At 43.2% G+C, this 11590-nt stretch overlaps 1 long non-coding RNA gene across 2 annotated transcripts in view; it reads right to left on the bottom strand.

Annotated features, from left to right (window-relative positions):
- Positions 1-6387: 6387 nt before the first annotated feature.
- LOC103263580 overlaps positions 6388-11590 on the bottom strand; it is an 18066-nt gene continuing 12863 nt past the window's right edge. For both annotated transcript variants that reach the window (XR_504508.1, XR_504509.1), the window contains 2 exons: positions 7449-7545; positions 6388-7329 (listed from right to left, as the gene is read on the bottom strand). This is a non-coding gene — a long non-coding RNA (uncharacterized LOC103263580). The remainder of the gene's footprint in view (positions 7330-7448; positions 7546-11590) is intronic.

Raw genomic sequence — 11590 nt, 5'->3', positions numbered from 1 at the left:
GTAGCTGAAACTACAGGTTCGCGCTACCACGCCCGGCTAATTTTTTAATTTATTGTAGAAATGATGCCTCACCAAGTTGCCCAGGTGGGTCTCGAACCCACATACTCAGGCAGTCCACTCACCTCGGCCTCCCAAAGCGTGGGATTACAGGCTGAGCCACCGAGCCTGGCCAATATTTCTTTATTTTAATGGGTGCAGTTCATAATCCACAGTTTTTCATTTTAGTTACCTAACTCTACCCAACTTGGTCATTCTTTCTAGAAAAAATTCAGACCTTGGATCAAAATTTCAGCTGTTGGGTTAAAGCATTTCCTTAGTGATTTTGGGTGCCCAAACTTGATTTCTGTGTTTATAGAGTGAGTGGCAGGCGTAGGGGACAATATTAGTACCACCTGCTTTTGTAGTGTCTTCTGTATCATCACCACCAGCACCAGAAACTCCATGTGAGTCAAGGCTAAAGTAAAGCCCTGAAGTATTTTGGCCCCTTTTCAGGTTATGTGCTGGGTCCTGCATATGCTGGTAGATGTCAGAGTTCTCATGCATAAGACTGATAAATGGAACAACAAAAACCATATATTTTTTTATATTATTCAGCTAAGTTATGACGAACACAGGCTCAGTATTTGCAACATTGTTATTCCATTATATTTTTAAAAACTATTTTGACAGTTATATGAATGTATCACATAGAATGGAATGTTTTGAAGTATTTATACATTGCCAGTGCTTAATTCTAGCTAACTAACAAATTCTTTATCTTAGGTAGTTGTCACTTTTATGGTGAGAACACGTAACATGACTGTCTCAACATTTTTTTTTTTTTTGAGTTGGAGTCTCACTCTGTCACCCAGGCTGGAGTGCACTGGCATGCTCACGGCCACTGCAGCCTCGATCTGCCGGGCTTAGGTGATCCTTCCCCCTCAGCCTTCTAAGAAGCTGGAACTACGGATGCGTGCCACCATGCCCGGCTAATTTTTGTGATTTATTGTAGAGACAAGGTCTCACCAAGTGCCCGGGCTGTTCTCAAACCCCTGGGCTCAGACAGTCCTCTTGCCTCAACCTCCCAAAGTGCTAGGATTATAGGCTGAACCACCATACCTGGCCTGTTTCAGCATATTTTTTCTTTTTTTTTTTTTTTTGAGTTGGAGTCTCACTTTGTCGCCCAGACTGGAGTGCAGTGTCACGCTCCCAGCCACCGCAGCCTCGACCTGCTGGGCTCTGGCGATCCTTCCACCTCAGCCTTCCAAGTAGCTGGAACTACAGGTGTGCGCTACCACGCCCGGCTGATTTTTTTATTTATTGTAGAGATGAGGTCTCACCAAGTTGCCCAGGTGGGTCTCGAACCCGTGGACTCAGGCAATTCACTCATGTCAGCCTCCCAAAGCGCTGGGCTTATAGGCTGAGCCACTGAGCTTGGCTTTTTTTTTTTTGAGTTGGAGTCTCACTCTGTAACCCAGACTGGAGTGCAGTGGCCACTCCCGGCCACCGCAGCCTCGACCTGCTGGGCTCTGGCGATCCTTCCGCCTCAACCTTCCAAGTAGCTGTACTACAGGCGCACGTTACCATGCCTGGCTCATTTTGATTTTATTGTAGAGATGAGGTCTCGCTAAGTTGTCCAGACGGGTCTCGAACCCGTGGGCTCAGGCAGTCCACTCACCTCAGCCTCCCAAAGGTGCGGGATTACAGGCTGAGCCACCGAGCCCGGCTAGAATGTTTTTTTTTTATGGCTAAATAATATTTTACTGTGTGTATACACTACCTTTTCTTACTCCATTCAGTATGGACATTTATGTTGATTCTTTTTTTTTTTTTTAAAGATGTGTGGTATAATTCAGGATTAGGTATACAAGTGGACATCATACAGGTAAAGTGTGAGCCTCTCGTTGGTCCCCACTTTGCCTGCATGTTGATTCTATATTTTGGCTATCATGGATAATGTTGCAGTAAACATGGAATTACAGATGTCTCCTTAGCATACTGACTTTTTAAAATATATATTCAGTAGTACAAATGCTGTATTCGATGGTAGTTTTAGTTTTGTGAAATCATACAGTTTTTCATAATGGCTGTATCAAGTCACATTCATACCAACAATGTGTAAGCATTCCCTTTTTTTTTTGAGTTGGATAGTCTCACTCTGTCACCCAGACTGGAGTGCAGTGGCCGCTCCCGGCCACTGTAGCCTCGACCTGCTGGGCTCCGGCAATCCTTCCGCCTCAGTATTCCAAGTAACTGGAACTACAGGCGCGCACTACCACGCCTGGCTAATTTTTTGATTTATTGTAGAGACGAGGTCTCGCCAAGTTGCCCAGGCGGGTCTCGAACCTGCAGGCTCAGGCATTCCACTCACCTCAGCCTCCCAAAGGTGCGGGATTACAGGCTGAGCCACTGAACCCGGCTACGTATTATTTTTTAACATGCTTGAACCTTCTATTTTTGTCCTATACTTCCCTTTTTTCTAAATAACCATTCACTCTATTATAGGACAAAAATTTACCATACAAGATCCTTTCCGATACCAAAGTATTCTCTTTATATCCTTTTTCTTACTAAAAACATACTTTTATACCAACTTTTTTTACATCTTTCCTTTGCTGTTTTAAAAAATGTTTTTATAGATAACTTTTATAATTTGAACTAATCTTTTAGTAACTTTTGATTAGTGGATAGATGAAACATCTAACTCTTGAACACCCCCAGCTCCTAATGGGGAGTAGGTGTCAGGAGAAAGGTCCAGCAGGAGCCGTTAGGGCTGAAAACTTAGCCTCTGTATTGATCAAGAAATTAATTTGGACCACAGCCCCGTTCATACAAACTCAGGGATTCTATGGGGTGATGGTAAACAGAGCACTGGGCCAGGCTGTAGTCTCCGGGCCCCATCAGTCAGTGGCCACCATTACTGAGCTAGGTGTTACCCCTTCCCTTGGTAAAAGCCATACCGGCTCTTCCAGTGGCCTCATAGTCCACTGAGGACAAGGTCCTGGGAGCTTATGTTGTCAAGGAAAATTGCACTTCAAGTGCCGAGATTAACTGCATCCATAGCAGAAGATACCATCCCCCTTAGCAGGTCTGTACTTACTGTGTTTCTGTTGGGGGGCTGAATTTTTGCCTCTAATGGCAACTGCCAATTGATCTGCCTGTTTTTTGTCTTGCTGATGCTCATCCTAGAGTCTTTCTTGTTTTTCCTCAATGTCTTGGTTATTAAAAACCTCAAAAGTTTTCTGTAATTGGGAGTTTGGTATTTGTGGTTCTAAGTTGGGTATTTAATATCCCACAAGATATAATCTTGTTTGCAAAGCAGTGAAACAAATCAAAAAATGACTCTACATATGGAATTTCTGACAATTTCCCTTCATGCCTACAAAATGAATCCAATTGCCAGATGGTATTAAAGCAGAGTCCTGTTTCTTTTCTCAACCTCATTATCTGCTAACTTGTATTGAGTCCAAATTTGGTTACAATAATGTATTAACTTTTTTGTTTTAAACCACATAATTCTAATTTTTTTCCAATTCTTTAAAATGTGTCCTAATGGGGTGTTTAAGGGTATAGATTACCATCCATTTTCTTGTTCTCATTCCTTGGAAACCCAGAATTTTGCTTTGAACCTTTGTACTGTGTTCCTCACAAGTACATTCTGAAACAAAATTATTACCCAGAATTTTGCCTGGGAACACTTGTGCATTACAGTTCTCAAAGAAGAATTCTGGAAGGAAAAAAAAAAAAAAAAAAGCTATAAACAGCAATACCAGGCATATGGGACTCTGATGGACTCTCCTGAGCTGAGGATCCCCAGCCCTCCCTGAAGCTTCCCTCTGCTTCCACCTACATAGGCGTTCCATACCAGTAACCTCAAGGCCACAAACCAATGAGGTTTAATTCAGGACTTTCCAACAGTGCCTTTGAAATGGTCTGTTACAAAAACCTTTTTAGAGTGAACAGAACAGGTAGATGTGAAATAATTTGTTCCTACTTATTTCCGGTTATGAACAGGCAACTTTGTTAAGAACCTTTATAAATTACTAAATTACAGTTTTAGTTGTGAGGTGTATACAATTAGGTGAGAGTGATCAGGTCTCACACTCCTTGTGCTACAGAGAGCGCTCAGCATTTCACCTATCCAGAAGGAGAAGTGAAGTACTGGGCTGAGTGAGGTGAACTAACTCCGCCCCCCCAAAAAAAACCCACTAGCAAAACTTACAGTGCAAACAGTGGTATTATCTAGCAATAAATTTTAAGGTAGGGGCTTAACATACATCACATACTTCTAAGAGACCTTTGAACAGTTATAGAGACAAACAGTTGATTGCAATCTTGGGCAAAGCCTTTAGAAACAGATTCACTTCTAAATAACCTGGCTGCTAGCATTTGAAAATAAGAACCATGTAACTGCTTATATACCATAGAAAATCATTCCGTCCCCATTCCAAGGAGGAATCCTTCCCTTGCTCCAGTAGAACAGTGAGAGCAAAGCATGAGAAAAAGAAAAAGTGGGGTCTTCTGGTGCTGCACGGAAAGGAAGTCTAAGTCTAGCTTCATCCACTCCCTCTGTGCCTCCTGTCAATGAGGACTGCTCAAGTTTCAGTTCTGCACGGTGCAGGAGCTTGACTCCATCCTGCCTCCACTCATTTCCTGTTAGGGAGGACCAATAATCATGGCCGGAGGGAGCGACAGGGAGGAGATTCTATAGGTGACTCTGAGAAGGAAGAGGAGCAAAAAAGAAAACAGCAGATGCTTAACGGAGAGAAAGAGAGAAGAGAGAAACTGGTGCTGCCATACTTACAGACCACATGGTGCCGGCGATTGCTGAGCTTCAGGCCCCATGTTGGATGCCAGATGATGCTGGGTGGGATGTGGTGCAAAACTCATAGATTCTTTTATTTCTAAAATGAATTTTAGAGCAGCCAGCAGTTTTCAAACAAAGTTTATTAGAGAAAGAAGGCAGAAAAAAAGGGAGACATGCCAGAGCCGTTGGCATGGGCAAGAGACACCGCATTTTTGCTCTTTACAATAGACCTAGTATACCTTTACAATGATTGATATGCTAAAGAGGGTGGAGCTTAGGAAACTGTCAGTCTGGAGATTGACATCTCTGGGCTCCTGATGGGAGGAGAGAAGGGGGTGTGATCTTTTCCTGACCACATTGTTTTTGCAGAAGACCTGCCAGATATTTCCAATTCACAAGTTCCTGAGCTACAAGGTGATCTTATTATCCTTTCTATGGCTTTGGTCATTTAAGGTGTGGTCTTTGGCCTTCTACCTTCAACAGGGAAGTTTCTAAGTGATTGTTATGTTATACCATGAATTCAAAGGTTGAGCTTTCCTGTTCTTACGTCTGATGGGGTTTTCTTCTGATTTGCCCAGGGTATTGGGTAGGCTGCCAACTTGACCTGCAGTAAAATCTAAAACCTACCTATGAGAAATTTATCTATCTATGTCTAACCTGTGCTAGCTCCTGCCTCAGGAGGAGCTGTGGTCCTGGTCCCCAGTACCTTTTTTGTCCTGTTAAAATTTAAACTGAGGCCAGGCTCGGTGGTTCAGTCTGTAATCCCAGAGCTTTGGGAGGCCAAGGTGAGTGGATTACCTGAGCCCATGGGTTTGAAACCCACCCGGGCAACTTGGTGAGACCTCATCTCTACAATAAATCAAAAATTAGCCGGACATGGTAGCACATGCCTGTAGTTCCAGCTACTTAGAAGGCTGAGGCGGAAGGATTGCCGGAACTCAGCAAGTTGAGGGTGCGGTGGCTGAGAGCGTGCCACTGCACTCCAGTCTGGCTGACAGAGTGAGACTCCAACTCAAAAGAAAAAAAAATTTTAAACTGAGGCACCATTAAAACATTAGTTTATTTGAGCAAATAGTGATTTATAAATCAAGGAGTACCCAGTCATGGTTTGTGGTCTGAGGTCCACAGAAGGGGCTTGAAGGAAAGACTTTTATAAGATGCAGGAGAAAGCAAAACACATTCAGTAACTAATTGGTGACAGTTATGTAGTCACCTCATCTGGACTATCCTGGTGGAAATTTCCTGGTTATGGAGTCAGAACTTTATTGGTAGTGTGTGGTTGGTTAAGCCTAAGTTTTCTTCTAGTTAGTTTTCCTCTAACTTAGTAATGTACAAGAAGCTCATTTGCATTAGTTAGGTTTCCTTAGGAAGAATTCCATGTCACCATAGTCACTTCAGTCTAATTGCCCTGTTTAGTTACTTTAACACTCCACTAGGGACTGGTTTTCCCCTTTTTTTCAAAAGCATGGTAAGGATTCAAATTCATTACTATGTTTCCACAGCCTGTATTAAGGCCTATAGAAAGTCCTAAATTTTCAGTTCCTTTCCCACATCCCCAAATGCCAAATACCCCCTGTCCAAGTCACAACATTATCAACTAGTACATAATCAACTATTTGTCCTTTATTTACTTTTCAGACACTGTATTTTAATTGTTCTTTTTTTTTCACAGAGCAGTGGGTAGCTCCTTTAAAATACTTGTTTGCAGAGTCTGAACATTTCCCCTGGGGGGAAAGCAAAGAATAATCACGTGACACTCAGCTATAACAAATCTTTGTGCCTCTCTTGTTATCTTCCATAGCTATAGACAGCTTTTTAGAATGTCTTTGGGTTGATGTTTTCCTTTGGAACTCTTGCAGAGAGATGTGTCCTCAGCCACGCTCTTGTCTTTTCCTGGTGTCAGTTCCTAGGTTTCAGAACTGTCTGGGGATGACCCAGGATGCCCAAAGGGGCCATGTTCCTTGCAATGTCTAGCCAATATCAGCTCCTGGGTGATCTCCTAGAGGAACAGCCTGAGGTATTGGGTGGAGCCACTCAGGAGAGCAGCTGGACACCCTGGAGATGACAGATGAAAAGCTAACACCTTGGGATATTAAGATTTTTTATTTCCTCAACCCAGCTTAGGTTCCTTGCAGACATTTTGGTGGTCAACCAATAAGATTCCAGTATTCAGGGGAAAGACAGAAATATCCTGCCCTTTGGATTCTCTCAGACTTGTAAGAGGAGAAAAACTATCCCAAAGGACAAGGAAGAACCATCCTAGTAGGGTGGTGTGAGAACCTGCAAAGCAAAGTGCACCTTGGCCACGCAGGTGGGGGCAAGTGCAGTGTTTTCTGTGAGGGTGGTAACTGAGCACTTCAGTGAGCAGAATGAAGATGGGAAGATGTCCCAAGTGACAGGATGGCCTGATTTGACATTTGAATCAAACATTTCTGTGTTCCAGTCAGCATTGTCCCTCCCTGGGTGGGTCTCCATGAAAATATTTGTTCACTTATTTCAACTTCAGTTTCTTGTTAATTGTAATATGTATCTTTTCATTAGAGCTTGAAAGATAAAAAAAAAAAAAAAAGACAAATATTTTCTAAGAGTCAAGAAAGTGGTGATTTTAGAAAAAAATTAATTATCTACTCTTATACAGCATATGTTGAAAATTCTTACCTACCTTTTTCATTTTGTAGTGTAAGAGTAAGATTCTGAGGTCTGCTGTATTTTAGCATGATTTCAAACAAAATCTCGAGGCTTAGATTTGAAAAAGCTACCTGGAAAAAAATAGAGACAATTTTTATGTCATTATGGCTGCAGAAAAATGAATGCATTTCCATAAGAAAGTGTGGCAGATTCATTGGTGAATTAGAAACGTTCACAAAAACATCACTTTCTCTCCTGTGGAGGTGGACAATTTGTGACTGGATAATTTGGTTCTGTATCCTGTTATCTGGATGTCAAAATTTAGTGCTACATCTTATGGGATAGAACTTAGCTGTTCACATATGATTGTTCATGACATGATTTGCTATCAGACTTGTTTATGATCTGAGAGGGATACTTTTGCTTTTCCTGTTGAGGTATAAAACGTGAGTGCCAGGTGAGTGAATTGCCTGAGCCCGTGGGTTCGAGACCCACCTGGGTAATTTGGCGAGACCTCATCTCTACAATAAATCAAAAAATTAGCTGGGTGTGGTAGCGCACGCCTGTAGTTCCAGATACTTGGAAGGCTGAGGTGGAAGGATCGCCAGAGCCCAGCAGGTCGAGGCTGCGGTGACCAGGAGCGTGCCATTGCACTCCAGTATGGGTCACAGAGTGAGACTCCAATTCAAAAAAAAAAAAAAAAAAAAGGAAGAATGTAACCCTCCACATACTCACCATATGATCTTATCTACCTTCTGCACCCAGAGATGACCACAGTCCTGATTGTTTTTGTTTTATTTCTTTCTAGCTTAACCATACATCATGAAGCAGGGTTTGGCCTCTTGTGATTTTTTTAGTAATTTAGCATTACCATTAACATTACTAACATTAGCCAGGCTCGGTGACTCAGCCTGTAATCCCGCACCTTTGGGAGGCTGAGGTGAGTGAATTGCCGAGCCCGCGGGTTCAAGACCCGCCTGGGCAGGCGAGACCTCAACTCTACAATAAAATTTAAAAAAAATTAGCCGAACGTGGTAGCGCATGCCTGTAATTCTGGCTACTTGGAAGGCTGAGGCGGAAGAATCGCTGGAGCCCAGTAGGTTGAAGCTGGGGTCACTGCACTCCAGTCTGGGTGACAGAGTGAGACTCCAACTCCAACTCCAGAAGAAAAAAAAAAGAAATGATTACTAACCTCAAGGGTCTAATGTGGGAGTGGGGTGGAACTGCTTCCTCATTCCTGTGCCTCTTTGAGCCTGATAATTTAGAGAAGGCCTACCTTCTTAAAATAGAAAGTTTTTCTTCTTTCTCATTTCTTCTTTTTGATCACAGTCTTTCTTTTTGAAAGCATCCATGATCACAGTCCAGGTGTCAAGGTGACCCTCAGGCCATGAAGGCTCATTCCCCCATAGTCCTGTCCGACATTGGGGTGGGTAGGAAGAGGAGACATCTCAGTGAGGAAGTTTAAGAGCACCCAAAAGTCAAACTGAGATGGCATCACAGGGTGGCAACAATGAAACTTTAGTCAAGTCATTGATTTCCACTGCTGCTGTTCCTTGTTTTATCATCTCTAGTCTTTGGAAAACTAGGATATTAATTTTCTTGGAAGAAGTAAAACGAGAGATACATTGCATTAATAGCTTAATAGTAGAGATATAATGCACATTAGGATTATAAAAGGAGAATGTAGGCCGGGCTCAGTGGTTCAGCCTGTAATCCCAGCATTTTGGGAGGCCGAGGCAAGTGGATTGCCTAAGTCCGCGGGTTTGAGACCAGCCCAGGCAACTTGGCGAGATCTCGTCCCTATAATAAATTTTCTAAAAAATTAGCCGGAGCCAGGCTCGGTGGCTCAGCCTGTAATCCCGCGCCTTTGGGAGGCTGAGGTGAGTGGATTGTCTGAGCCCGCGGGTTCAAGACCCGCCTGGGCAGCGAGACCTCATCTCTACAATAAATCAAAAAATCAGCCGGGCGTGGTAGCGCATGCCTGTAATTCCAGCTACTTGGAAGGCTGAGGCGGAAGGATCGCCGGAGCCCAGCAGGTCGAGGCTGCGGTGGCCGGGAGCGGCCACTGCACTCCAGTCTGGGCGACAGAGTGAGACTCCAACTCAAAAAAAAAAAAAAATTAGCCGGGCATGGTAGTGCTTGCCTGTAGTTCCAGTTACTTGGAAGGCTGAGGGGAAAGGATTGTTGGAGCCCAGCAGGTCGATGCTGCAGTGGCAGTGAGCATGTCACTGCACTCCAGCCTGGGTGATGGAGTAAGACTCCAACTCAAAAAGAAACAGGAGAATGTATATGCCAGAAGAACAACAAACCCATTAGAGAACCAACTGAGAACAGTACAAAGAATATTCATTTCCTCTTAAGAGACTTGTGGTTAGCTGGGCTCAGTGGCTCAGCCTGTAATCTCACGCTTTCGGAGGTTGAGGTGAGTGGGTTGCCTGAGTCCGCAGGTTCAAGACCCGCCTGGGCAACTTGGCGAGACCTCATCTCTACAATAAATCAAAAAATTAGCTGGGCATGGTAGCGCACGCCTGTAGTTCCAGCTACTTGGAAGGCTGAGGTGGAAGGTTCGCCGGAGCCCAGCAGGTCGAGGCTGCGGTGGCTGGGAGCGGCCACTGCACTCCAGTCTGGGTGACAGAGTGAGACTCCAACTCAAAAAAATAAATAAATAAAATAAAAGATAGTATAAATGACTATTTCTTTTTCTTATCTAAATTCATCTGAAACACAATTGTATTAAAACATGCATACATAAAAAAATTTGGTATATATATTCATGATGGAATATTACTCAGCCATAAAGAAGGACATAATTATGAATTCTGCAGCAACTTGGATGGACTTAGAGTCTATAGTAATCAATGATCTACCACAGAAACAAGGAACTGGGTACCATATGTTCTCACTCATAACAGACTCTGAACAATTATCATAGTACTATCAGAAAAGGATTGGCAATAGTGGGAAACTGATTGGGGGGGCACACTTCATCAATAAGGGTACCTGATCTCAAACCAGGTGAAGTGGGGACCAAAGTGAGGCCCAAACTTTATCTGTAAAATGACCATTTGTATACCTAACCCTTAATTGTACCCCGCATCTTTAAAATTTTTTAAAAAATGAATACAATTGTATTGTTAGGCCTATTACAAATATAAGTATAGTCTAAATTTCACTAACAAAACAAAGGAGGATGTGAGTGAGAACAAAGCTATTTGGGGATAAAGAAGTATCTCCTAAAAATGGTTTAAAGACTGGTTGCGGTGGCTGAAGTCTATAATCCCAGCACTTTGGGAGGCCCAGTCGAGAGGACTGCCTGAGATCAGGGCTTCAAGACCAGCCTGAGCAACTTGGCAAAACCTCTGCTCTATGATAAATCAAAAAATTAGTCAGGCGCGGTAACGAGCACCTGTAGTTCTGGCTACTGGGAAGGCTGAGGCGGAGGGATTGCAGGAGCGTAGCAGGTGGACGCTGTGGTGGCCGTGAGTGTGCTGCTGCACTCCAGCCTGGGTGACAGAGTGAGACTCCAACTCAAAAAAATATGACCGGGCTCAGTGGCTCAGCCTGTAATCCCAGCACTTTGGGATGCCGTGGTCAGTGGATTACCAGAGGCTGTGGGTTCGAGACCAGCCCGGGCAACTTGGCGAGACCTCATCTCTACAATAAATCAAAAAATGAGCTGGGCGTGGTAGTGCCCGCCTGTAGTTCCAGATACTTGGAAGGCTCAGGCGGAGCCCAGCAGGTCGATGCTGGGGTGGCCATGCACTGCACTCCAGCCTGGGTGACTGAGTGAGACTCCAACTCAAATAATAATAATAATAATAATAATAATAATAGTGACTTGAATACACTGGAACAAATGAAGAGAATCAGAAATAGGAAATAAGAAGGTTCATATCACAAAAGTTCTAGATAATTGCACCCTTTTTATTTCTCATCTACTTTAAAAGAATTAATATTACATAAAATAATAAGTGCAAAATATATCAGTGAATTTGTAAAATATATACATGCAATAAGTAAATGACTATTGAATAAAACAGTACACAGGGGATCTAATATCTCATTTTAAAATTTTTATTTATTTTTTATTTTTTGTGAGTTGGAGTCTCATTCTGTCGCTCAGACTGGAGTGCAGTGGCCGCTCCCAGCCACCGCAGCCTCGCCTGCTGGGCTCCG

The sequence above is a fragment of the Carlito syrichta genome, unplaced genomic scaffold (genome assembly GCF_000164805.1).
Source record: "Carlito syrichta isolate Samal-C Ts95f unplaced genomic scaffold, Tarsius_syrichta-2.0.1 Scaffold305164, whole genome shotgun sequence".
NCBI classification, from domain to species: domain Eukaryota; kingdom Metazoa; phylum Chordata; class Mammalia; order Primates; family Tarsiidae; genus Carlito; species Carlito syrichta.
This window is presented reverse-complemented; position numbering and strand designations above follow the sequence as displayed.